Raw genomic sequence first — 27,167 nt, 5'->3', positions numbered from 1 at the left:
TATTAACCCATGCTGGTCCTGCTGAACTTTTTCAAAGCAGCTAAGCCAAGGCGACATAAAGCCTTTTATGATCTCCTTTCCTGAAGCGAGGAGGGCTTCGGAGGGGACATCACTGCGGAAGGCTTTAGTGGGGGGACACCTCCCAGAGCTAGAAAGCCACTTTCCCTAAATGCGCTCTTGACATGCCCCAAAGCAACCCTTTGTTCTCCCCTTCGCTCCCGAGCGCTGGGAGCTGCCCAATAAAATTAACCCACTGGCGGGGCAGCAGCTGATCAAGCCTCGCCTTTCTTTTCCTGATTCATACCCGGGAAGGGGGTGGGGGAGACAGGGGCGCCCCTGGTCTCCGCCCTCACCGGGAGGAAGCATTTCCAGCCCTCTCCGCGCTCTTGTGCTGTGTGGAGGACAAGGGTGCGGCGGAGGCGGCAGCCCTCCCCTTCCGTCCCAGCGCGAAGTCACTCCTTGGCGCTCCTGCCCGCCCGGGGGTCACACAGTTCGGGGCTGCTGCAGCCGCCGGTCGATCTGTCGGTCGGAGCAGCTTCTCCTCCAAGCAGGCCAGGTCGCCGGCAGCTCCTGCACGAACCTAACTTTCCCATTGGGCGCCGGCGAGGCTGCCCGCCCGCCCCCGCCAGCTGCTCGCGCCCTTTGCCTGCTCCGCCGCCGCCGCGCACGGTTCGCAGAAGTTTCTCCCTTTGTTGGGGAAGCCGCGCGCTTGCTCGCCTTTGGCCACCCGGGACCGGGACGCCAGGGGAGCAGCAGCAGGACAGGTGACGGACGTCCGCGCTCGGTTGGCAGCCGGGTCGCCCAGGTAATGTGGCTCTTCCGGCTCGGGACTTTCTTGCGCTTTTTTTCTCTTTTCTTTCCAGCGGGGCAGTAAATAACCCTGGCCCTGGAGAGAAGGAAGAGGCCAGGTTGTGTGAAAGAGACTGAGTTGGGGGAAGGGGAGAGGTAAGATGGTTTCGCAACGCTGCGCCGTAAGGAGGGAAGGTGGTTCGCTCGGAGTCGAGGCTTGAATTGAGAAGCCCACCCTTGGGGGAGAGAGAGGAGGGAGGGTTATTGTGCATTGCCAGGTGGTGGGATCTTCTCTCCCAGTTGCCGTTCAAAAGCTGCCTGGGCTGGAAGCGAAGCTGGTTTCCAGAGCATGAATTGGCTCGCTTCCGGGGACGGTGTACATCCGCCCCCTTGCAGAGAAGCAGCTTTGGGCTAAAGAGGTGATCCGGGCGCAAGATTGTGGCCCCAGCCATTCCATTGACTGCTCCGACTGCAGTCAATGGACTGCGGGCTTTCTGTCAACCAAGGAACAGCAACATGTTCTTGGAAGCCAGCTGACAGAGCGCGGTGTCGAGTTTCACATAGGATGCCAAGTTTTGTTTGTTTCTGATATGGAGCGAGCGCCCTTTAATAGGCTTATCAGAGGGTCCAAAGGGGGGAAAGAGCGTAAACCCCCCCCCCCCATCCTTCTGCGCAATAGAAGCTGACGGAAAACACCTCGAGGTAGCAAGACTGTCTCCCTCCTCCATTCTGTAGTAAATAACAATGCATGTTGCTATCTAAGGAGTGGGCCCATAAAAACCGTTCAACCCAGAGTCAAATGATTTCATTGCATCACTGGGAACAGGCCAGATGAAAGTTAAATATGCTTCAGTCTGTTTATATTTTTACCTACTGCTTTGGCATGTTTTCAAAGAGTTTTCTCCTTTCAGCAATTATCTTAACTAAGTCCTGTTAAAGTTTCGCTTTTCTCCAGGCATCCCTTGAGATTGTCCTCATCGAATCTAAAGAGGTTCTCTTCAAACTTTGCACATCATAGCTTATATAAAACAAGCTGTTATTTGCAATTGGATAGATTTTAAACTTAAAATGCTTTCCAAGCTGGCTGTCTTGAATAATAGTAATGTTTCCTATTATTCAACTGCAGGGGTTTATTTGGTTCTACCTTCAAGAACAGAGCAATGTTAAGAGAAAGGGATTAGGTTTCATGAAAAATGATACTAAATGTTAAACAAACTTTTGTTTAACTTAACATTAGTTATCTTTGGCCATGGACAGATTAAAATTTTTAGAATTCAGTTCATTTAAACTGTATATCTAGACAGGCATACAAAGTATTTTAGATTTAAGTTTTAGAAATGCAGCCAGCTGCTAAAGAAATGTAATCCATAACAGTTTTTTATTTTGTAGAATGCATAAACCAGAGTTGGGGAGTCTTTAGCCTGACGCATTTTCAGCTTTTGCCTGTTCTGCACCACCATTGGATTTCAAAAATGTTCCTTTGGGTGAAGTAGAAACTTCTTAAAGCCTTGATCAAATCCACATTCTTTACCCCTTTTCCTCCCTTAAATAACTTGTAAAATATTTTTGGTTGATACCTACAAGTTTTTCATTCTGCCTTTCCTAATGCCCATGCTATTTCTTATAGCAGACAACATAAATAAAAGAAGCACAATGTTTCCCAAATCCAGAGGTAAAACCTTGGTTTGATACCCCATTAAAGGATTTAATCTCAACCAGCGATGCCTTCCAAATATGGCCAAAGTCCGTCTTTTAGCCTTTCATCACTGACCATGTTGGCTGGGGCTGCTAGGAGTTGTAGTTCAACAATACTGAACCATAGTACTGTTTGGAATAGAGCCAGTCAAGTGAGTATGGCAAAAGTCAGGTTTTATCTGTTTTGTTATAATTAAAAAGATGACTGATTTGATGAATGACTTAAAAACTAAGCAGCTTTGGTTTTTGAAAGGTAAATCTTATCCTGTGTTTCTTCCAAGACTTAAGAGTTATCTGGTCTGTTTACTATAGAAACAAGTCTTTCTGATCCTCATTTCCTTTAGCTACAATAGTAACAAGAATAAATGCCAATTAAACAATCTGTGAAAAAAAGGGTTTTATCTTCATCCTGAAGCCAACATTGAAATGATTTTTTTTTATACACTACTGTAGTTGTCTACCCACATATTATTTTTTTTGTATTTACAGCTCACATATTAGCAAATGCTTTAAGAAATACAGACTCCAAAATCTTTCCATATTCTTATTTATTTGTGGCTTGACAGGCATGTCTTAAAACTAAGCAGAGCAGCGAATGACATAAATGCTTAACAATCCACTTAAAATGTGATTATAAAGAAGGAAGGAAAAAAGAAACACATCTGAAAAACAAAAAACTCAGTGTTTATCTACACTGGTGTTTCCTTGCCTTCTTATGGCTACATTTGTGGCTCTGATAGTGTTCAGTGCAAATAGATGAAGTAGTGCAAACAGATCCAAATAGTGCAAAGGGATCCAAGTAATCTGAAGAAGCTAATTTGAATAAGAGCAATGAAATGTTGCAAACCAAAACAGAAAAGAAGTCCAGTTGCCATGACCTAACTTTCAGACAGCTTTACCTGGATGCCTGAGAATCTTCATCAGTTTCGATACAAATAGCTACAGAAATGAAGGAATGATAAAACAGCATTCCCAAACCTTTTCCTTCTTTATACAAAACCATTTATCAGAAAGCCCTTTTTACCCAGTGTAAGTAAAACACTTTAAGTCCGTTTGGATGTCCCTGTTTTGTAATTGGGGAATGCCCTTGTGCATTGTTATCCAAAGAAAGACTACTTTTATCCAAGTTGGGGTAATTTAGCCAGGTTTGGGAAACACTGGGTTAAAACTAAAATTTGCAGTCGTGCTAGAAATTGCAGTCGGATCTTCAGGCCAAAGTCCTTTCTCAAGAAGAAAGTCAACGTTGGTAGGTGAAGAGAATGATTGGGAAACTTGTTGGCTTTCTCTATAAAACTCTGCTAGGATTGAAGTATATTGTCTGCTAAATTGTTCAAAGGCAGAAGACAGTTATCTTATACTCTTACTTCTGATGAGGCTAAACCCCTGCCTAATCTTACACTCTGTGTGTGTGTGTGTGTATACATGCATGCATGAGCATACATGCACCCGCTTGTCTTCAGTTTTCAACGCCTGGTAACTCCATGGACTAGTCCCTGCAGTTTTCTTGGCAAGGTTTTTCAGAAGTAGTTTGTCATTGCCTCCTTACTAGGACTGAGAAAGAGTAATTGGCCCAAGGTCATCCATCTGTCTTTGCATCTAAGGCACTAGAACTCACAGTCTCCTGGTTTCTAGCCTTCTGCCTTAACCACTACATTAAAACGTCTCTCTTACACATTTCAAAGGGGGCACATTATTGCTCAGTTACTCTCCATTGTGCTTTCCTAATAGGTAATTTTCAGTGAGAGTGGTTGCAGTGAAAGCCCTTTCCATTTTTCTCATGTATACAGAAGCCTGCAGCCACTTGGGAATATACCAGATGTTCAGTTTTATCTTCCTGGAATCTGATGAGAAGTTTGGGATTGGAAGAAACTCACAGTGTGAATCTCTGCTATAACTTTTATCATAACTAATCACACTGTCAGTTAAAACTTGCAGCTCTGGTAAATATCTCCTAAAAGCAAGCCACATGGTTACTATCATTCATTGTATGTGGCTTAATCTTCAAGCCATAATGTTAACTAATGTTAACTAATTTATATCGCCCTCCTTGGTCTGAAAACCATGATCACTTTGTTGAAAAGGAGAAATATGGAAAGTTAAATGAATGGAAGTATTTCTAAATAGTTTACACGTGTTGCTACAAGCTATGCAGAATATTTGAAATGCACAACATTTTATTTGTTTCATATTTTGCTGCTGGATACCGGTTAACATTTATTAAGGGTTTCTTTTTGTGTATTGGTGTTGTTTAGCTGTGAGTAGAACAGTACTGGGTGTCAGGTTACTATGTTCTTCTCCATGTTAATATCCTGTTTGTTTTGAATCACTTCAGTTTGAACTTCTACAATTACTGTGGTGCTAAGTATAGACTGGGCTGAAGTCTGAATTGTTCAAAACTATTTTGTAAGCAAAGTGTTCTAGCTAAGCTGAATAACATCCAAAAACAGCGCCTGGAAGTGACAAATGTCATAGTTAATAATAGTGTCCTATCCACCTTAAGATCTTAATTTTTTTTTTAATTATCAGCATTTCAATCTTGTTCATGCTAAATGTTTGCTTAGTTTGCTGGCCCAGTTATAAATAGAAATGCAGTTTTAATTACATATTGTAGTTTGGAAAGAGGTACTTATAAGTAAGTGACTAAGATGTAAGGTTTCTTAAATGTCTTACTGAGCAACATGGTGAAAGTGTAACGCAAAGAACTAAAATTTGTGAAGGATTAGAGAAAGCTATTGGGTTTTCTCTGATTGTCTAGTCATCATTGTATTTCTAAAAGCTCACCGTTAGATATAGGGAGCTGAATTTGGTTACTCTGATCTGGCAAATTTAAATGAGATGAAGAAATGAAATAATTTGTGCTACAGGATCAGCTTAGAGTGCTGTAAACAGAGTTTATGGTCTTTATACATTTTAATGCTCTGATCTTGGCTTTTGAAATGAGAGCAAATGACTGATTCATAATCTTAAAGTTTCTTCCTGCAGATCATCTTGTTTCTAAAAATTCCATGGCATGATCGAGGTAAGACAAAGCTGTTTTACTTGAGTAACTTTGATCATGGTTTATGCAATTTACTTAGAATTGTGAGTTCCCATGAGATTCTGAGCCAAGAACCGAAGCTACATTAAGCCAGTGTGTAGAAACTGAAATGTGATTAACTTGTTAGAGGTTCAGTCTGTTATGTAAACATAGTTTTAGTTTATGCCAGCTTCTAATACCTGCTGGGATATTCTGGTTGGAATTAGTAGCTCAGAGTCCACTGTTTTGAAATTTCATGTCAAACAGGTGAGTTTACTTTTACGGAATTGTAACATAACAACTGGACACATTTTCCAAACAAGATTCATCCTTAGCTCAAATCTCCCAAATATTTCTGTTCTTGCATATTACAACTATAGTGCAGCAAGATGCTTTGCTACAAGCTGTTCTTAAATCTTCCAGATTTTAATGAAAAGGTATTACTGTTTATAAATGGAATGGATTTAAAAATTGTATTTGATTACTCTGTTTATATTTAAACAGGAAGAAAAAAAATAGTATGTTTATTAAGCTTTCTTAAAAAAACACACCCAAAAACAAGCCTCTCTAAAATTAGCCACAAAAGAAAGTATATTGAATTTATTTCTGTTTTTGAAAATGCAGAAATAAAGACACATTCTGGAGATTGTATAGATTATTTAAGTTGAATAAGCAGTGCTTCTATTTGGAATTAAAGTGAGACCTTCTGTCTTAATCCCTTGGAATTTTACATATTGTTGGGAAAGGAAATATTCCAGAAAAACATGGATGGGAATGCAATCTTTACCTATACAAATCAGAGGCCATGCACCATTGGGGGAAGATGTGTTTATAAATTATTTTGCAGTAATCAATATGCAGTGATCAGGAACAACACAGATACACTTAAAATATTACTCTTATTCAAATATAAATTAAAAAATGGAAATCATCCCCTATTGATGAAATGGCTGGATACCTTTTATGCCACAATAGGATGTTGGGGTCCTCCTCTTTTTTTAAATATATAGTATCCTATGGAAACTAGGCTCGCAAATGAGATATTTATCATCCATTCACAACTGTATCCTTCTGATACCTCATCCAATTTTTTTTAAATTTACATTTTTATCCTGTCCTTCCTCAAAGCAGCTCATAGAATCCTATGTAGAAATTACTTAAATCTCCAGGATAAATCAAGATTAACTTGGGTTTTTCTGATCCAGGTATATTGCATCATAATGTATAATATCCAGCTGCTGCTTTTCAAATGCTGAGGCTTAAACCTGTACTGGATACGTACATTTTCTCTTTTGTGTCTTTTTAAAGTAATGTCCAGTTATTTCAGATCAGTAAGTATCCAGAAATTAATATTCAGCAAAATGAATTCAAGGGGAATCTTGCATGTATTAGTAACTGAACTCTTTCTTTGATGCTGAGGATTAAACGGTTGTTTTACAATCTCTTGTTGTAGCTACTTGTGCATGGGCTGAAGTAAGGAACAGCTGGAGTACATGTGCCAGGCTTGAGTTGGCTGCTTGTTACCCTTGCTTCATGGTGTGTGTGCCTCTAAACATGAGGCATTATTTTGGATTATAGTCTGCCCAGGCGTGTTTTGCATTTCCCAGCTGTTTCACAATTTTTCTCTGCGTAGCTCCATCAGCTGCTTTCACATATGTAATTTCAGCTATGTTGGTGCTCTGATTTCTGTTTCAACTAATTTAACTATTTATTCGGCTCCTGATAGAGTAAGCTGTAAATGGCTAGAATAGTTTAAAAACAGCTTATTAATTCTGGTAGTGCTTTGACAATGTGTAGGTACTAAAGTTTGGCAATATGAAATGATTTGTCAAATGAGTAATGTTATAATGCAGTATCTAATGCAATATTTAATAGTATAGGAGTACAGTGGCAGACTAAACTCCAAAACAAGCAGAACTTAGAAAATACACTTAATCATCTAATTAAAGAGAAATGGTAACAAGGCAAGAAGTTGAAAGAAATATATAGACCTTTAAAGGTCAGCACCTGTTTTTCAAACACATGGCTTCAAATAGTCATGCAATGAGAGGCAATAAGACAATTTCTTAGCAAAATGGACTCTGATCCCATGCAATTAATAAGAAATTCCTGAATATCAGAAAGGACAAATTGAGAAGGAAGATGCTAATCCTCACATAAGGATATATAATCAATATATAGTGACTCTGCTGAACACTTAATGACCACAGTATTGTCTTACTGTATATCTAAGGATATTTACCCATATATATAGTATTATCATTAACCTTCTCATCTTTTTATCATCTGTCCAATCATACTTGGCCAATAAAGTATTCTGTTCTATTCCTATTCCTACTCCTACTTCCATTCCACTCCACTCCACTCCATTCCATTCCATTCTATTCTATTCTTGACAAAGATTAGAGTTCCAGATGTTGAGTATCAACTCCTAACTTTGTTCAAAGTTGACTGTCTTCACTGAGTTGCTTGGAACAAATACTTGGAAGTCATATCAGACTCAGCCCTCATATAAATAGAGACTTATGGGTGCCAGATAGTTTTACATAAATTAAAAGCTGGCTCGTATTGTGTTCGCAATCATTTGTTAATAATGAGGTTAGCAAACAACATAAATTAGTCAGCCATAAAGTCATATTTAGATGGAGTTGTTTGATATCATAAATGTTAAATTGCCTTTTTCAATCTTTTGTCTTGCTAAGCCCAGTTAACTCTGGGATGTTTTTTTTTCAAAATCTTATCAGTCCTCCAGTTAAGGGTTGAAGATACAAAGTGACCGGAAAATCAAGCTTCTCCATTACAGAAAGCATTATGAAACACTGGTAGTCTAAAATCTCTAACTTTCTCTTGTCTACGGCTATCTGAACTCTACCCACTACTATCTGCTTTGCTTGTGAAAAAGAAGTTGGTGATGTAATGAAATATTGCCAATTCTTAGTACACTGGCTTATGGTATGCTAAATAATAGAAGAGGAAGTGGGATGCTCTTTATATTATTTTAAGTATGAGTGTGTGAAGCAATAATTCTGAGTTTGAAAAGAATTGTTACTTTTCTGGAAACTGGAGTTTGAAACTGAAATTCTGAATTCAGAATAATCTGTTTTGAATTTGGAAGGGTTCTGGAATGGGATATTTCAACCTCAACATGTTTCAGATTCAAAATATTGAGACATTCTGAATTGTGAAATACTTAAGCTATCTGTAAACAAATTTGGCTGGGTTGGAGGCTGACTAGATGAAGCATGCTGTGTAAATAGTGTGATACAGTATAGTCATGTGCAATCTTTGGTATTCTCTGAGCTTGGTTGTTTGCTTGCAGACATTTTATTACCCAGCCAAGTAACATCATCAGTGATGTTAATCTGGTTGGGTAATGAAATGACTGGCCCCAAATCGCCTAGATAGTTTTCATGCCCAAGGTGGAAATAGAACCACTAAACCTGCCTACCTGTCTGTCTGTCTATCATCTATAAATGGCTGTGTGTGTGTGTGTGTGTGTAACTCTGGAACACCTCGAGGAATTTCAGCCAATGTGGTAGGCAGATGACTTACCTTCTGGAAAAAAAATACTGTGTGGGTAAGACACCCCTTACACCCTTCGGTGTGTGTGTGTGTGTGTGCCTTAAAATGGGTTCTACTGTGCAGCACAGTGGACTTGGCATGGTAACAGCTTCACATATTCCACAAGGGGGCTCCCTCTCAGCCCTCCAAGGAAACATCAGGCGAATGGCCAAGTGCAATCAAACGCTACAAAAATGAAATACCAGCCTAAACAAGAAGGAGAGGAATAGAAGGCTTGCGACGCTGTGCAGGAGACTGTACAACAGTGTGAGTCCCAAGTACAGCATTTTTTGGCTAATAGAGGATTGGGATAAATAAATACCCGGGTTATCAGCATCTTGTATATGGAACAGCTTTTTAAGTTTTATTCCTTTCTTATTTGAGAGTTTTGACCTATGACTCCCAAATAAGACCTAAAGATTTAGCATCAGCCTGAACCTAACATGTAGTACTGTATATTTCAAAAGCTTGTTTCCTCTTCTGTCTATAGCACAGAACTAAGCTTCTGTGTATTTTTCTTCATTTGTATACATATTCTAGAACTGCCTCTAGGGAGTATATTGTAATTATTTAATTATTGCAATGAAATGGCATCACTGTTAACTTCTTACTCAAGAAATGTTGATTTAATTGCTAATCTGAGTGTCTTGGAGGCAAATACTTTATGGGTGAGTTTTGGCTGTTGTGGAAATCTCTCACTCATGACTATTTCACTAACACTCTTGATATTTTATTGGGAAAGATACTACATTTGTGAACAGCTGGTATTTTGTTCATTGGGCAACATAGAGACGAGCCAGTTTATTCAGAAAATATTTAGTTGTACAAAAATTTTCATTGCGAAATAGTACAAACTTTTCATTTAGCAGTCAGCATTTCCTAATTGCTTTGAATGCTCTTCAAATATAGCAACTCATTATAATGACATATTATCTCATTAAAAAATGAGATAAAAAGCATGATAACACTTGAAGAAATTGGTTAAAATTTATGGACTCTTGGCAACTAGCTCGCATTTACAGTCATTTGCAGCATCCTGTGGTCATGTGTCTGCAATTTTTGGCATTTTGTCTTAGTCTTCAATGTTTATTTTTGGCCTTGAGCAAAACATGGCCATTGGGGAATATGAACTTGTTCAACAATCATGACATTTGCTTAAAAGGTGTAAAACAGAGAGTGATCATGTGGTAACCCACTTAACAACTACTACAACTTAATTGTAATTCTGAGCTCATTTATGGTCATAAGTTGAGGACTACCTGTATTTAACAACCTTTCTAACCACAGGAGCATCCCTAACTAATGTATTTGCATTTTAGGTCCAAAATAATTTCATTATTGAAGGGAGTTCAATGGCTCAGCAGTTAAAGATTCTAAGCTTGTTATCTGGAAAGCTGACGGCCCTGGGGTTTGAGACCTGAGCATCACATGACAGGGTGAGCTCCCGTTCTTGCTCCAGTTCCTCCAGTTGCAGTTCAAAACCATACAAATGCGAGTAGATAAATAGGTACCACTTTAGTGGAAAAGTAACAGTTCTCTATGCACCTGTTCTGACCCGAAACCCTTTTCGAATAAGACAAACAATAACCAAAGGGAACAGAAACCTTTTAATGAGTCTTACGAATCCCCAGTTAAAAGGCTGCTGCAAACTAATTAACTTTGATAAGCACAAATCTTGCTAAAACTGTACAAGACTGCCAAGAATCACAGATAAGAAATATTTCAGAACACAAGAGTCTTCAAATACCAATATACTGTAATGTCCATGAGGCTGAGTTTCAAAAGATCTTTGCTTCCTGCAAAGAATGTTCGCTTCACAGCTGGCTTTTATCTTCTTGAAGGAGGCACCATTACCTTGCAGCCTTACTCCCAAGTTGCCCGTGCTGTTGCAGCTGCTCTTTCCTATGAGCAATCTTGTGTGCATGCATACTTGGTACAGGTTCCTCGGGAACCTCCTTATTGCTGCTGCCAGCCCCCACAATCTTTGAAGTCAGCAGTCCACTCCCTAATGGTCCTGGCCCCTCATCTGAGTCCTCACTCTCCTTGGCCATCTGCACCTGCTGCCGACTAACCACAACATTACCGCAGCGTATAGTCGCTGGCCACATGACCACGGAAAATGTCTTCGAACAACACTGGCTCAGCTAGGAAACGGAGATGAGCACCGCCTCTCTAGAGTTGGAAATGACTCTACCTTTACCTTTTTCTTCTATGGGGGATTTTTTGGAATTGCCTTTAGGTTTTCTAAGCATAGAAGCATCCCTAATAACTAGTGTCTTTTTCCATTTCAGGTCCAATACAACTTCATTATTGATGATTGCAATGCAGTTTGGTTTTACTTTAAAGTATCTAGTTTTGGATTGCTTGCATAACTTGTGATTCAAAGTATTATCTGCACATTTTTCCCAGCGTTATTATTCAAAGGCATTTATTTTTCTTCATTCTATCTTTCTAATAATCCAGGTTTCACTTTCACTTGGAACACTGGGCTTCACAAGACATATCTTTTTGTCAGTATATAGTAATACTGCCATGCATTTAATAGTTTATAAACTTTATTCTTTTTTTAAAAAAATAATGTGAACACGATGTAACTAGCCATTATTTCCAAATGCAAAAAATGTTAAATAAAAAAACCTAACAAAATGAACACAAATAGTTCATACAAATACAATGTTTCACAATTTGTAAAATTGTTTCATTCATTCATTCAGATAAGTTCAATTTATACTCCTCACATCTATCTGTTTGACAATTGTAGTGTGGCTTACATTAGTAAAAATGTATTGCATTAATACAATTTACATTTAGATATATAACACATTTTAAGTAGTTTTGCTATTACTGTAATTGTTAGTAAAATTTTGTTACCACAGATCTGTTTATATTAACTTTTAGGGTATTTTAAATTCTGCATACCAGATAACTGAATCTCTGGCAGCTGAGCTATCTTCTGAAAAGGCAAATTAATGCTCACTGGGAATTTCTGGGAACTGAAATCCACACAACTTAAAGTTTGCCAAACTTGAGAAGCATTGCCGTAGATTCTAAGCAGTTTAGGGTTTTATACATCACTGCCCACACTTTGAATTGTATATGGGTATCATATCATCTCTGCATTTTGCACTTGTCAATTTGACCTGCAGTGGGCATAATAGTTGCAATGCTTCTGTTTCCATCACTCTTCAGTCATCCCTGATTGATCTTAACTGGGGTTTAGAATTACATCCTATATAGATTTTAATACTGTGCAGTATTTCCCTTGTATTAATTTGCAATTGGTCTCAAATCTAAGAGTGAAAACATGCATCCATGACCCATACCTTGCTGGTTGGGAATTCTGGGCATACATTCTGGGAGTTATCACATTGGGACAGATTGTCTGATGTCACTTGGAAGTTATTTACTGGCTTTGAGCCAGAGATATTTTTCAATCATACCTGAATATGCCAGAGATTGAATCTGTGCATTCAAAGAATGTGATCTATCATTGAAATACAGTCAACTCTATTTGGATAACCATGTGATAAACAAATAGTATGAAACTACTTTTTCAGCTGTGATTATATTTTGTATTCTTGTTATAGGCCATTGATTATACCTTGCCTTTCTCTTCCTCTGTTTCTTTACATGCACATGCATGCTTATTCTCTCCTCCCCATGTTCTCAGTTTCTTTAAACAAAGCTCTATTAATAAAAATGTATAACACAGATTTTTGTATAGATTTCAGCATTTATAGTAAATAGAAATGCACTGATCAGAGTAAAACCAAATACAACCCCAAGAAAATAAATTTAGAATTCATTGGGTATTTAGTTACACCTATGAACTGAGCAGATGATAAGCTTCAGTAGACACAAATCCTACTCTGGATTTGTTATATATATAAACCATTGGATATTGATTGTGTTTGAATAGTCGCAGTTCTGGACTAGAAGATGTTTGTGGTTCGCCAAATATATATATAGTGGTTTGACTTCATCTTAGAAGATATAAATAGTCTAAAATCTGGACTTTTGAAGAAAACAATGAATGTTCAGTGAATTGGGCCAATTGTTTATTGAATCCAAATCCTAATAATATAAGTAGAATTGTATCATACATATATCCACAAATAAGGTTGGATTTGCATCCATGTTCATTGCTAATGAGTTGTTTTGCTGAAGTATGTCACAACCTCCTGTCTGCATCTTGCTATTATCTGCAATGCTTATTGTACTCTTGATTAGTGCTGTATTCTGCTAGTGAAAAAAGAGACTATCAAGAATAATACGTTGGAACTAGACTTTGGGTTGCATGAATTATTTATTTTCTTTTCTATTCATTAATTAGAGGAAATTTGAATTTTCTAGAAGCACATTGAATAAGAAAGAATTGTGATTCAAGCCATAGGTGGTTAGTGAATGTATATCCAGATGGACTTCCAGCCACTCAGATGAATTTTCCAGGCATTTCCGTCCTTATTTGTTTTAACAGTGTTTAACAACTGATTGTGTTGTGTGATTTAGTGCGCCACTCTGATGTCTTAAATGATGGAAGCTGTAATTCAAATTTTGGAGAGCACTATGTTTTTATATCTTGAAAGTATTTAAGGGTGCTAAGGATCAACCAACTCCAACCCTCAATGTTTTACATACATACATGCATACATGTATACATATATACATATACATACACACACACACACACACACACATATTTGATGTAGGGTACCCAGATTTTAAGTTGATAATGAGATTTCTGAGTATAGCAACAATTTATCCAACTATTTGATCACATCTAGAGCGAAAGGCTATTTTTCTATTAGGAAACCACATTATTTCTAACATGGGAAATGTCTCCTGCTATTCATAGCATGGTAAATTGGGAGTAAATTTTTAAATTAAAAACTCATGAAATCTAATGAATTATGTTGCATAATATTGGACTTAATAGCCTGAGGATTAATATTCTTGTATCTTGCAATAATTTTCCCAGAAACATCTCCATTGTATTCCAGATTAGTTGGCATTGTCCAGGTCTAAATCATTCCAGCAGCAGCTGTGAAAGTTATGATAGAGCCATGTTTCTCAGTCCTGGCAAGTTTTAAGGTATGTGGACTTCTACGTCTAGTGCATAGAGGTAAACTCATATTAATAACATTAGTCTTACCTGAATTCTGTAAAGAGATGATCATGATAATATAATTATTACTCCAGGTGTCTATGGAGATTCTTGGTCATCCAGGTCATAGTTGTCCCAAAGGTGCTTTTTTCCTTCTTTCTTTTTATTATTTTTATTATTATTTTTTATAAATTTTTATTGGTTTTTAAAACAAACATAAACAAACAAAACATAAAAACATCAAATCATCTTCCATATATGTACATACAATGTGCCGGTTGGTTTACAAATTGTTTTGTGCTTCCATTTCATAGTCTTCAATTATAATTACATTGTATATAATCTCGTATTTTCAATCAATATATTAAATACATTAATATCATTATTAATCAATCATTTGACTATACTTTTATTCATTCATGTTTTCCAAAATGATCATATTTTACTTAATTTGTTTTATGACAATTCATATTATCATCCCAGATCTATCCTAGAATCATTTTGTAGATATAATAAGAAAAGAATACATCTTTATATATTTATTATTTTCTAAAAGTCTACATATTTCATTACTATATTTTATTGTCTAACCATTGATAGAATAGATCCCAAATTTTATAAAATCGTTTATCATCTTGTTCTCTAATTTCAAATGTCAATCTACTCATTTCAGCACATTCCAATATTTTCTTAATGATTTCCTCCTGTGATGGTATTTTCTCATTTTTCCAGTTTTTAGCAAATACAATCCTAGCCGCAGTTAATACATTTACAATCAGGTATTTCAAGTCTTTACTATATATTTCAGGTAAAATTCCCAATACAAATATTTCTGGTTTCAAATCTATATGCTTTTTTGTCATTTTTACCAACCACATGTGGATTTTAGTCCAGTATTTTTTAGCATCTGCACAAGTCCACCACAAATGGTAATATGAGCCAGGTATCTGAGGACATTTCCAACATTTTTCGGATTTATTCTTGAACATTCTTGCTATTCTTGTCGGGGGAAAGTGCCACCTGTAAAACATCTTATACAAATTTTCTTTATATGCTGTTGACATTGTCATTTTATAATTTTGAGACCACAATTTTTGCCATTTCTCTAGATCAATCCCATATCCAAAATTCTTCCCCCAAGCAATCATAGTTTCTTTAACTTGTTCTTCTAGTTTAATTTCTAATAAATATCCATCCAATTTTTTAATCACCTTTTCATCAGTACTTGTCAAAATCTTATCTAAGTCAGTCAGTTTATCATAGAAACCTTCTGTTTTAGAATCTTTATCATACCTTGAATGTATTTGCGCGTATGAAAACCAATTCATCTTTATACCTTGTTCCTCTAGTTTTTGTATAGATTTAAGTTCACCCTTTCATTCAATATTTCACCATATCTAACAGGTTGTTCCTTTTTGTATATTATAGGATAAGAAAATGCTTCAATAGTCGATAGCCAGACTGGAATTTTCAAATAACATTGTCTTTTAATCTTCTCCCAATTTAACCACAGAAACTCCCGTATATAATGTCTTCTAAAGTACCCCTGTGTTTTAGTTCCATTATACCATAAAAAAGCATGCCACCCCAACAACAGGTCATGTCCTTCTAATGATAACAATCTAGTATTTCTTAATGTTATTCATTCCTTAACCCACATCAAATTTGTAGCTTGGTAATACAACTCCCAATTAGGCAAACCAAATCCTCCTCTTATTCTAGCATCTTGCAAAAGTTTTAACTTTATTCTTGCTTTCTTACCTTGCCATATATATTTCAACACAATTTTATTTAAATCTTCAAAGTAGTCTTTTCCAAGTGGACACCCTTGTCTTGTTCCTTTTCTTATATCGATAGATTCTGTCAGTTCTCCCTCTATCATTACCTTTGCCGTCTGCTTATGATATATAGCTTCTATTGCTTGAATAAATTTTCTAGCAAAGCCCATCTGTTCCAGCAATAATAACATGAATCGCCAATTCACATTATCAAATGTCTTCTGTGCATCTATCAAAGCCATTTGTTTTTTGGGATGTGCCTCATAGTATTCCAGAGTATCCAAGATTACTCTCATATTGTCTTTGTTTTGTCTCTTTGGCAGAAATCCATTTTGGTCAGGATGGATAAAATTATTTAAAAATTTTTAAGTCTTTCTGCCAATATTGAAGAAAAGATTTTATAATCTGCATTTAGTAGGGAGATAGGTCTATAGTTCTTGATTTGTAATGGATCGGTCTCCTCTTTTGGAACAAGTGTGATATAAGCTTCTGACCATGATTTAGGTATCCTCTTCTTTAACATAACTTCATTCATAACTTCTAGCAGTGGAAAATTCAATGATTCTTGTAATGTTTTGTAAAATTCTGCCGGAAGTCCATCTGGGCCTGGTGCCTTTTCATTATTTTGTTTCTTAAGTGCTTCAGTTAACTCCATCATCGTTATATTGCTTTCTAACATTGTTTCAATCTCTTTAGGTATCTGGGGTAAATTAGTATTCTGTAAATACTGTTTAACTCTTTCCTCATCAATATTCTCTTGTGTGTATAGTTTCCCATAATAATCTCGAATAATTTCCTTCTTCTCTTTACTATCATAGCAAACTTGGCCTTGGTCATCTATTAATTGCAATATTTTCCTTGATTCTTTCTCCTTTCTCAATTTATATGCTAACCATCTACCTGGTTTATTTGCATCTTCAAAATAGTTCTGTTTGGTACCTCTGATTTTTTGTGCTAATTCTTCTTTTTCTATTAGACCCATTTTATGTTTGGTTATATCCATTTTTAACTTAATGTCCTTTCTCTGTGGCATTTTCTGTAGCTCTTTTTCGAGTCCTTTATACTCATCTTCTAATGCCTTAGAGGCTAATCTTTTCATGGTATTTCTTTTCCTTGTATAGTCTATTATCAAGCCTATTATCATGCCTTCATTGTATCCCATACATTCTGGATTGATGTATCTTCTTTTTTGTTTTCTCCAAAGAAAAAGGCCAATTCTTTCTCCATCCACTGCATGAAGTCTTTCCCCTTTAAAATAGTAATATTTAACGTCCATCTTGATCTTCTTCTTTGTCCTTTCCATTTAATTGTCATTGGATTGTGAACTGCCCAAGTACTCGTTTCAATATTTATTTCTTGAATACTAGTTAACAATTCTGTTGACATCCATATCATATCTATTCTGGACCATGATAAGTGTCTATTTGAGTAGAAGGTGTATTGTTTAGTTTTAGCATTTCTTTCTCTCCATGTATCTTTTAAGTTTATTTCATCTACCATTTTAAAAAAAGATTTAGGGAGAGTCTTTCTATTTTGCTTTATTGTTTTCTGTGCTGTGTAGTCCAGTTTATTGTCTACAATTCCATTAAAATCTCCCATCATAACTATATTAACATAGCCCAGTTCAACTATTTTCATATGTAATTTTTTATAGAATTATTCTTGTTTGTCGTTTGGGGCATAAATTGCAATCAGGAGTGTTTTCGTATTATTGTCCATTATTTCCACCATTAATATTCTTCTGTCGTCATCAGTATAAATCAATTTTGCTGAGTTGGTCTCTTTAATATATAAAACCACTCCTCTTTTCTTACATTGTGTCAAGGAAGTGAATATTTTCCCTAATATTGGCTGTATCAACAATTGTTCATATTGTTTTTAATATGTACTTCTTGTAGGCAGATTATATCAAATTTTAATTTCTCTAATTTATGAAAGATTTTCCTTCTTTTAACGGCTGAGTTAAGTCCATTTATATTAATTGTAATCAATTTTTTCTCTTCCATGGTTATATTTTGTAATTAGGTTTAACAGCTCTCGTGGATCTTGGTTCACGTTGTGCTTTGGCTTCCTCCTTTCCACCTACTGCACCTTCTTTTTTTAAATCGTCATTTGGGAGTCCTCTTGGAATTCAATTAGTGAAATTTCTTTTTCTGCCTCTTCCTCCCCTCTGAAAAATTCTGTGTAAAATGATTCAGTTTTCTCAATTGAGTCAATTCTATATCTCTGTTCTTGCCATGTAAACATTAAACCTTCTGGAATCAGCCATCTATAATTCACCTCTTTTTAAAGTAAATTTGGACAAGAATCGGTATTCCCTTCTCATCTTGCTCACTCTTCTGGGTACTTGTTTCAAGACCACAATCTCCTTATCTTTGTATTTCAATGTTTTCTCTCTTGCCACTTGCAATATTTGCGTTTTAATGGCTTTCTTTGTAAATCTGATGTGAACTTCTCTTGGTAAGCTATTTCTCATCGCATATCTTGTGAAGACTTGATAAACCTCATCTATTCCATCCATCATCTTCTCTTCAGTTATTTCCAAAGCTTCAGCCAATATTTCTATCATTATCTCAGCTAGATTTTGTCCTTTTTCTTCCTCTATGTTTTGGAATCTAAGATAAAATTCTGATCTGTCCATCTCCCATCTCAGCATACCACTTTTATCTTGTTCAACCACAGTTAATCTGTTATCAATGTCTCCAAACTTCTTGTCTCTTTGTTTATCTTCTTCTTCAATTTTTTGGAGTCTCTCATCATATTTCATCATCATTTGTTGGATGTTCTCTACTTTTTCATTGGTTTTCCCTGTTCTTTGTTCAATGTTCTCTTTCCTTTGTTCAATGTTCTCTATTCTCTTTTCAATATTCTCTGATCTTGTTTGAATATTTTGAATTCCTTGCATAATCATCTGCAGGGTCACTTTTTCTTGTTCTTTTTCTTGTGTTAATATTGTCTGTATTGAACGTTGTCCTCCAGATGATGGAGAGGAAGAAGTGGAAGTTGAAGAACCAGGAGCTGTTAATTTCCTACTCATTTTGAGGAGTTCAAAACCTTCAGGTTCTTCTAGACCTTAATCCAGTTGTAAAATAACCAATTGTAGTTCCAAATAAAAATAGTAGGAAAATAGTAGGAGAATAGTAAGAAAAGAGAAGCCAAATAGTAATAATAATAGAAAAAGAAGAAAAAATTTCTTCAGGTACTTGTATACCTTAATCCAATCGGTTGGTTAGGCGACAGTAAAAATTCAAAAATGAAGGAAAAGACCATAAACACACCAGGAAGAAACACAAAAGAGAAAAAGTTCGGGCCCTTCCGGTTGCATGGCTTTGGTGGCAGCAGGAATTCGCGACAGCTCACGATTCCTGCTGCGCTTGCTGCCAAGGTGCCCCTGATCCAAATGGGTCTGGGGGATATGGCTGCCCTGCAGAGGCAGCCGAAGAGAGAGGGGATCCGGACAGGGGTTTGGGGGTGTCGCAGACCCCCTCCCCAGCCGGAAAAACCCCTTTTTCCCAAGGTGGTGGAGCGGCGGTCAGTGATGGCCGTCACAAAGAAGCCTGCAGCTGGGTAAGATTTGTGCTGGAGGTAGCTGGAGAAATGAAAAGGCTGGCTGAGCCGAGACAATTAACAACTCTTAAATATCCTGTAAACTGAATTGCTTGAATTGCCTGAGGATATATTGTTTCCCAAAGAAGTTCGGAAAGCTGCAGTGAAAGCGGGAGGGGAAGCTTTTTATTTATTCTCCCTCCCCATAGAAACAACAGACGGAGATCTGGAAAATCTACTTGGGCACCGAAGGTAATTTACTTTGAAACTTAAAGCCAAGGGATAAAGGATTATTAAAAGACTAAGACTTCTAGAAGATCATCTTGGAAGTGTGTATTTGAATTCTACCCTGAAGGAGGTGAAAAGGTACAAAGAAGAAAGTGCTAAATGAAACTGTTTGCTCTGATTTGGTTTGCTTTGTGACTTTGAGATTTCTGTGAAAGCTTGTTAAAAAAAGGGGGGGGGATTAAAGACATTAGGGTTGCGTTAAAAAAGAAAGAAAGAAAAAATGGCATCATCTTTTGAAGGATTATAAATGGAATTTCAAAGACTGAAAAAAGAAGATAAGGGCTCTTCTGGACCTATCTTTCATTTTTGGAAATGGCGATTTCTACCCACAACAATGAAGAAGAAGCCATCTTTAATGGACATACGCACTTAGTGGAGGAAGAAAAGCGGAAGGGGGGCTAGGAAAAGATGAACTTAGAACTTAAAAAAGCAACCAAGAAAAAGAAAAATGAGATGAAAAAGCGTACGATGTCAGAAAGCAACAGAAAAGAGAAATACAACAGGGAGGGAAGTAAGAGAGTGAAATTGGAGAGATGGGGGTCAAAAGTTAGAATGGAGAAGAAAGAAAGGGAAAAGGAAAGAGAAGTCGTAAAGGAATAAGATGCTAAAAAATGAATTTTTCTTTTAGAGATAAGGGTGAGAATTTTTTTTAAAAAAAAATGATTCTGCAAAAGTACATAAGAATGCATTGTAGATATTAGTATTTGAAGCTGAGTTAGAAAATTAGAATATTTATGATTTAAAAATGTATTAAAGGGAAGCCATGATTTAATTATAGAGTTTAATTTCTTATGAAATATTAATTAATAATAGAATTTAATTTCCTATGAAACATTGTTTTTATTATATTATAAATTTAATATTTCTTTTCTTACTTGTTTTTAGTTTTATTATTACTTATCAAACTCAATATTATTTGTTTGTTTTATTATTTTGAAATGTAATACTTTGAATGTACAGAGCAGAATCAGCACGGAAAATATGTTCTATTTCAAGTGTTATTTAGGAGGAAGATAAAAAGTTGTCATACTTCAATTTGGGTTTACAGGAGAAATATTGTATTAGATAGAAAGGAAAGTAGGTGATTGAAAGAACGGACCAAAGATGCAGAATAAATAAAACAGAATTAAAAGAATGAGTAGGAGAGAGAAAATATATGGAAAATTAGAGAATGCTAAATAAGATATGAGATAGAATATAAAGTGAGTATAAATTTTGATTGATGTCTGTATAAAAAGAGTTAACTCGGGGTAAGCCACCTTTCAAAAAGAAGCTTTATGTATTTATGTTTTGTGTAATGTTTAAGTCTGATAGGATGTGGAAGAATACTAATGAAAATATATTCAATGAGTATATATTTTTAAGGCAGAAGAAATATGATTAAATAGAAGGAAAGGGAGTAATAAAGAAAAGTTTTGAAAAGATATGAAGTTGATTATATATATAGAAGTGTGATAATTTGGAATTATCTTCTTTTCAAATAAGATGGTTTATTTGTTTCTTCTAGAAAAGATATTTTATGTCACTGCATCCTATGTTTTGTTTGTGTGTGTTAAAAAATTAATAAAGTTTGTAAAAAAAAAAGAGAAAAAGTTGTAAAATCCTAAGAAAGGCAAAAAAGTGAAGAAAAAGGCTAAAAAAGAAAGGAAACATTATTCAGGTTCTTCAACACCTTAATCCAATTAAGAGGTCTCAAATATAAAAGTATGCATAAAAATAAACCAAAAAAAAAAAGAAAAGAAAAAAACCAATATGGAAGGTAGATGGAAAGACAAAAATACCAGGAAGGGAAAGAGAAGAAAAAGGCTACTCCCTTAAAAAGAAAAGGAAGGGAAGCATTAATACTAAAGCTTTTCCTTTAAAATAAAAAGCAGACATAGAAATTTAACTTCCAAAGACAAGAAGAAGAAAAAACAAAGACAAGTTCCAAAGAGCCAAAAATCCAAATAGCTATTGGAAAAAAAAAAAGTAAACTGATAAGGAGGGGTAGCACCGCTTAAAAAGAATGAAAAGAGCACACTGCATTTTGCTTGATTATCCAAGGCTCTTGTTATAACTCTCTTCTCCAAAGACTTATCACCTTTTCTTTTCCTAAGCTTCAACACCAGACTCTAGCTGTTGATAGAAACCCAGAAGAGCACCTGTAATAATACTCTCCCGTGCTCTTCCCTCTATCTTACCAAGCAAGCAATGTCCTTGAAACAGAGTCTCAGTTCTTTCTACGCTTTGTCTGGTCAAAAGAAAAATAGAATATTTCCAAGCCTCTAGTTGGCAGTGTTACAAAGTTTCTTTAGCTTTCACTTTCCCCCCTCCTTTTCCAAGCAAAATATAATAAGAATTAATTAAAAAAAGATATTTAAAAAATAACTAAAAGGGAGTCTCTGGCTTAAAATATTATAAAATCAAAAAGGAGAGAAGAATATATAAAAAGAAGAAAAAAACCAGTCCAGTTTCAAAATATAAAATCATGTGTAGAAAATCCAGCAATGAGGAAAAAAAATATTACTTTGACATTCCTGTTTAAAATCGCCGCTTAATCACTTCTGCCAAAACTTTTACAGATTCTTTCTTTCCCTTAGGGTGTCCTTTCAAGTCTTAAAATAAAGAAAAAGTTCTCACCAAACCGGCACACTCTCTCTTTCCGTTCTCTTTCGTTTCGAAGCTGTCCCAACTTCAGCAGCTTTAATGGCTGCCTTTTTGCTGCTGGCAAAAAGAGCTTCTCCTGGATCTACCAGGGACTTTGCGATATCCCTGGGATCGACAGGATGCGCTCTTTACATTCATCGTCTCTTCGGGACGGTTTAGATCCACTTGGCTGCGATCTCAGATCTCCAAGATCACATGCCGTATCGTCGCGACGCCAGCTCCGCCCTCCCCCACAAAGGTGCTTTTTTCAAGAGGCAACCGGACTTCCTGGTTTTTCTTTGAAGACGTTTTGCTTCTCATCCAAGAAGCTTCTTCAGCTTTGGGTGAGAAGCAAAACATCTTCAAAGAAAAGCCAGAAAGTCCTGTTGCCTCTTGAAAAAAACATCTTACCCCAGGTTTCTGTCTATATGATACTCATTCAAATGCTCATAGGACTTAGTAGTGTGAAGGAAGTCTTAGAAAAGATATACCTCTTCCAGTGAAAAGATATATCTCCTGTTCATTTCTTTTACTGTAGTTTCTTACTCTAATTCAAAAAAGGTAAGTATCATTTATGTACCTACTAAATGAACATTTTTTCTCTCTGAACTTGGAACAATTTCCACAGTTGAAAATCTAAACTTGGCTGCATTACTTAATTTTTCCAAGTCTGACCATGCACTACAGGTAGTCCTCAACTTATGACCATTCATTCAAGTACCATCCAAAATTTACAAAAGTGCTGGAAAAAATCCAGTCCTGGTACTTACGACCGGTCCTCACACATACAGCTGTTGTCTCCATGATCATGTGATCACAGTTAGGGTGCTTGGCATTCTAGTCCTGATTGTGATCATAAGTTGAGTTCTATCTCTATTTCAATTTTATCTTCTAGTTTTAACAGATCTCTTATTCTTGTGTTGATTCCTTTTCTTTACTCTTTTTTTTTTAATTCTTCTCTGAAATACCTTGAAGATTGTGGATTTTCTCTGCCTGTTTATGTTTTATTCCTTTTTGGTCTTGTGGAAGAATCTCAGATAAAATTTCTATATAGAAAGGAATCCATCAACTTGATATTTTTTGAAAACATGTAATCTTTCTGAAGCCAGCTTTCAGATCTTTCTTAACTGATTAAACTTGAAAGAATACAGTCTGCCTTGAGGGATGGCATGCATGGTTTAGGTTTAGTCGTAATGAGGATTTAGGGAGTTGGATAAAATTCAGGAAAAAGATTTCCCAGAATACAAGAAAGAAATGGCCCTTCTATAGAAAATGTTTGACAGCTGAGTAAACAAGTTTATGAAAATTCACCCAAGCTCTATTCCCCCTTTGCTGTTAACTAGTTCTCATCTTCCAGTCACTGTATTTCTTGGCTGAATATTAGCTTTCAATAGTAAGATATGAAATATTGTTCAAATTTTAATAGGTTAAAAAAAACTGAGCTTGGAAAAAATATTTTCTTGTGTTCTCCTCTACATAAGATAGGGTATCAATTGTACAATGGTTTGAGAAAAACAACTGGTAGAGAGAATATTTGTAGTTCAGGACTGAACTATGGTTTCCTTGTTGCTCTCTGAGCTTGGTGGTTTTCTTGCAGATGTTTCATTGCCAAACTGGGTAACATCACCTGATGATGTTAACCTAGTTTGGTAATGAACCATCTGCAAGAAAACCACCAAGCTCAGAGAGCAACAAGGACACCACAAAGTCAGTTCTTCTGTTCCTTATAATGTTTCATATTTTGTTTTTTAAAAATTACTCCATGGTCTGTTAAGATTTTTAAACTAATTCCTCCCTTCTTTATTTATTTATAAGCCAGTAAAGCCACCTAGAAAATCTAGCTGACTCTACCTTCTAACTATAGTTAATGCTTTTTGTGGTGGTATATAATAAAAATATATGAGGAAAATTTTGAACTTAATGAGGAAACCTCTCTAAAGCAAGTTGGTTCATCCTTTCTGTAATCCTTTTGGAATTTTTCAAGAACTGAGGCCGCCATTTCCTGTTGAGATGTTTATTTTCTATACTGTACCTACGTGATTAGAAGTGGGAAAAGATGTTTTTAAAAGAAGAGCAGATTATTCTGTTTCAGTTATTAATACGTAGTGAATGAACTGAAATGCTCAATATACCAGATAGAAATGAAGATAGAAATGATCAAAGTCAGCCAGGAGTCTGAAGATTTTACATAAGGTTCATCTGCTTGGTATTGTATAAAAAAGTCTGAAATCCTGTATATCTGAAACCCAAGCGCTACAATATCACTACAATATCTTCATTGCCTCTCTCTTTCTCCAGCCTCTACCTGAGGCTGGAGTTTCAGTGGGGACAAAATGAGGAGACATCCTATATAAACAAACTCAAACTTTTAGGGAAAAGTCAGTACTGCAGACTACTGCTGCTGACTGCCTGCAATTTGGCAGATCGAATCTCACCAGGCTCAAGGTTGATTCATCCTTCCATCCTTCCGAGGTGGGTACAATGAGGACCCAAATTGTTGGGAGCAATATACTGACCCTATAATCCACTTAAAGAGGGCTGTAAAGCATTGTGAAGCAGTATATAAGTCTAAATGCTATTGCTATTAGAAAAAAGTCAGGATATAAATTTGGAGGGAGCCAACAGCACATCTGTCTTTAAAAAACCCTCTAGAATTTTCTCAGCTAGAAAAATACCAGTGGAGTTTGCTTCCTGAATAAATGTGATTTTTCTGTTACTTGTTTATTGTATCAATAGACTAGAAAATATATTTCAAAAAGGCAAGTATATAATAAAATCTTAGAGGAAGGTATTGAAAATGGAAGACAGCATTGGAAATTACCATAGTATCAAGAAAAATAATATGGGTTTCTCAATTATATGACTGAGTTAACTTCGTATCAGGCTAAAACCTTAGTATATTGATTGTGTACACAGTGTAGTATGACTGTATTTTGTTTAGCTATATCAGCATCACAAGAAGAACATTGGTTTTGTTCAGACTTGCTTTCCCCAAATTTAAATGTAGATTTCCTTGACTTCCTTTTAGTCTGCCAACTAAGTTCAACTGATTCTATATATTTGGCATGAGTTTTTTTACTCTAGTTTTCAGAGCGAAGAAAGGGGATTATTTTTGCAAAGATGCAACCAAGGAAGAGTCTTTCCCATGAAGCATTATTATAATCTTGTACAAATAGACCTGAGTGACAGACATTTCTAGCTCTTGAATCTGGAATTTGGGGTATGCAGTTGGTGAAGTAATTGCTTACAGGATTAATTTTTGGCACTCCTATATAAAAGGAAATGTCTTCAGGCAAAATATATAAATGTTAATATTTACAAATGCTTATTGTAGCAGCAGGGCCAAGCCCGTAGAATGAAAGTTCAGAGGTCTCAAATCATCTCACCTGTAAGATCCCCTGGTGTACATATGCCACCTTTTTGCCTTAGTTTAACTTCTTTATCCTAGCTGCCTATGCCATCTTAACTGGCACCTTCTTCCCCAAGCTAATTTGTAGGAGAGATAACAAGGCTTCCACAGTCTGCCTTACTGGTGAATGTATAACTATGGAAATAATGAAATAATGGTCATATCTCCACCTAGTGGTCATATAGCATTAAGGATTCAGCATTTCTTTTATTTTGAGATGATAGACAATTCCCATAAGAGATAAAGAAAATGAAACTTTATTGATGTTTTTAAAGAACTTCATTCGTTAACATGGAGCCATCCCCTGTTAAAGGAAAGAAAGGTGGAATTCCTCAATAAAACACTGTTTTCAAATAACAGAATTACAGATTTGGAAGGGATTTATTTTTTATTTATTTATATTTATTTATTTTTGTCAATTGCTTACAAGATAATAGGTATAAGTAAAAACATAGTTATGAATACATGGATACATATAAGAAAAAATTTAAAAAAATAAAAGAAACAATAGGACAGGGTTAGTAGCACTTTGGTGCGCTTATGCACGCCCCCTACAGACCTCTTAGGAAAGGGGTGAGGTCAATAGTAGACAGTTTAAGGTTAAAGTTTTTGGGGTTTGGGGGAAAAAAACCACAGAGTCAGGTAGAGTGTTCCAGAAATTGACCACTCTGTTGCTGAAGTCGTATTTCCTGCAATCAAGTTTGGTGCAGTTAACCTTGAGTTTGTATCTATTGTGTGCTCTTGTATTGTTATGGTTGAAGCTGAAGTATTCATTGACAGGTAGCACATTGCAATGTATGATTTTATATACTATACTTAGATCTTGGGGGTATTATTGTCTAATCCCCTGCTCAGGGAGGAAACCTTATATCATTTCAGACAAATAGTTGTCTAATCGCTTCTTAAAAACCTCCAGTGTTGGTGCATCCATAACTTCTGGAGGCAAGTTGTTCCATTGATTAATTGTTCTAACTTTTTAAGAAATGTCTCCTTATTTCTAGGTTGGTTTGCTGGATTACTTTCCGTTAGTTAAATGAATTAACGGGGAAAAAATCTAAAACGGAACAAGATGATGATAAGATTATGTTGGTCCTCTAAAAACTGCTCTTTTGCCACTCAGGTCAGGATCTTACAGAATTCTAAGCTTATAAAGAAAAAATGATTATTGAATGATTCTAAGGCTACATTCATGAGCCTAATAAAAATCTGTAACGGTTATGGATTTATAATTATGCACTATTTTGTACATAGTCATAAGAGGGAAAATATATATGTGCACACCAAAGAAAATAAAAGTTTAATGCAGCATCATTATCTATTTCTACAGAAACAATCTAAATATTAATGCAAAAATCT

At 36.0% G+C, this 27,167-nt stretch overlaps 1 protein-coding gene across 21 annotated transcripts in view; it reads left to right on the top strand.

Moving 5' to 3' along the window:
- Positions 1-390: 390 nt before the first annotated feature.
- SVIL (supervillin) overlaps positions 391-27,167 on the top strand; it is a 175,580-nt gene continuing 148,803 nt past the window's right edge. For 9 of the 21 annotated variants that reach the window (XM_087945122.1, XM_087945128.1, XM_087945121.1 and 6 more), the window contains exon 1: positions 439-805. The gene's annotated coding sequence lies outside the window, so the exon portion shown is untranslated. Of the gene's footprint in view, positions 806-27,167 lie in introns of all 21 variants that reach the window. The other 12 variants (XM_087945129.1, XM_087945126.1, XM_087945124.1 and 9 more) reach the window with 7 other exon arrangements.

Source organism: Notechis scutatus, chromosome Z (assembly GCF_049901735.1).
Source record: "Notechis scutatus isolate UNSWTSFEM ecotype Mainland chromosome Z, rNotScu1.2, whole genome shotgun sequence".
Taxonomy (NCBI): Eukaryota; Metazoa; Chordata; class Lepidosauria; order Squamata; family Elapidae; genus Notechis; species Notechis scutatus.
The sequence above is the reverse complement of the archived record's forward strand: the minus strand, read 5'-3'. Positions and strand labels throughout refer to the sequence as shown.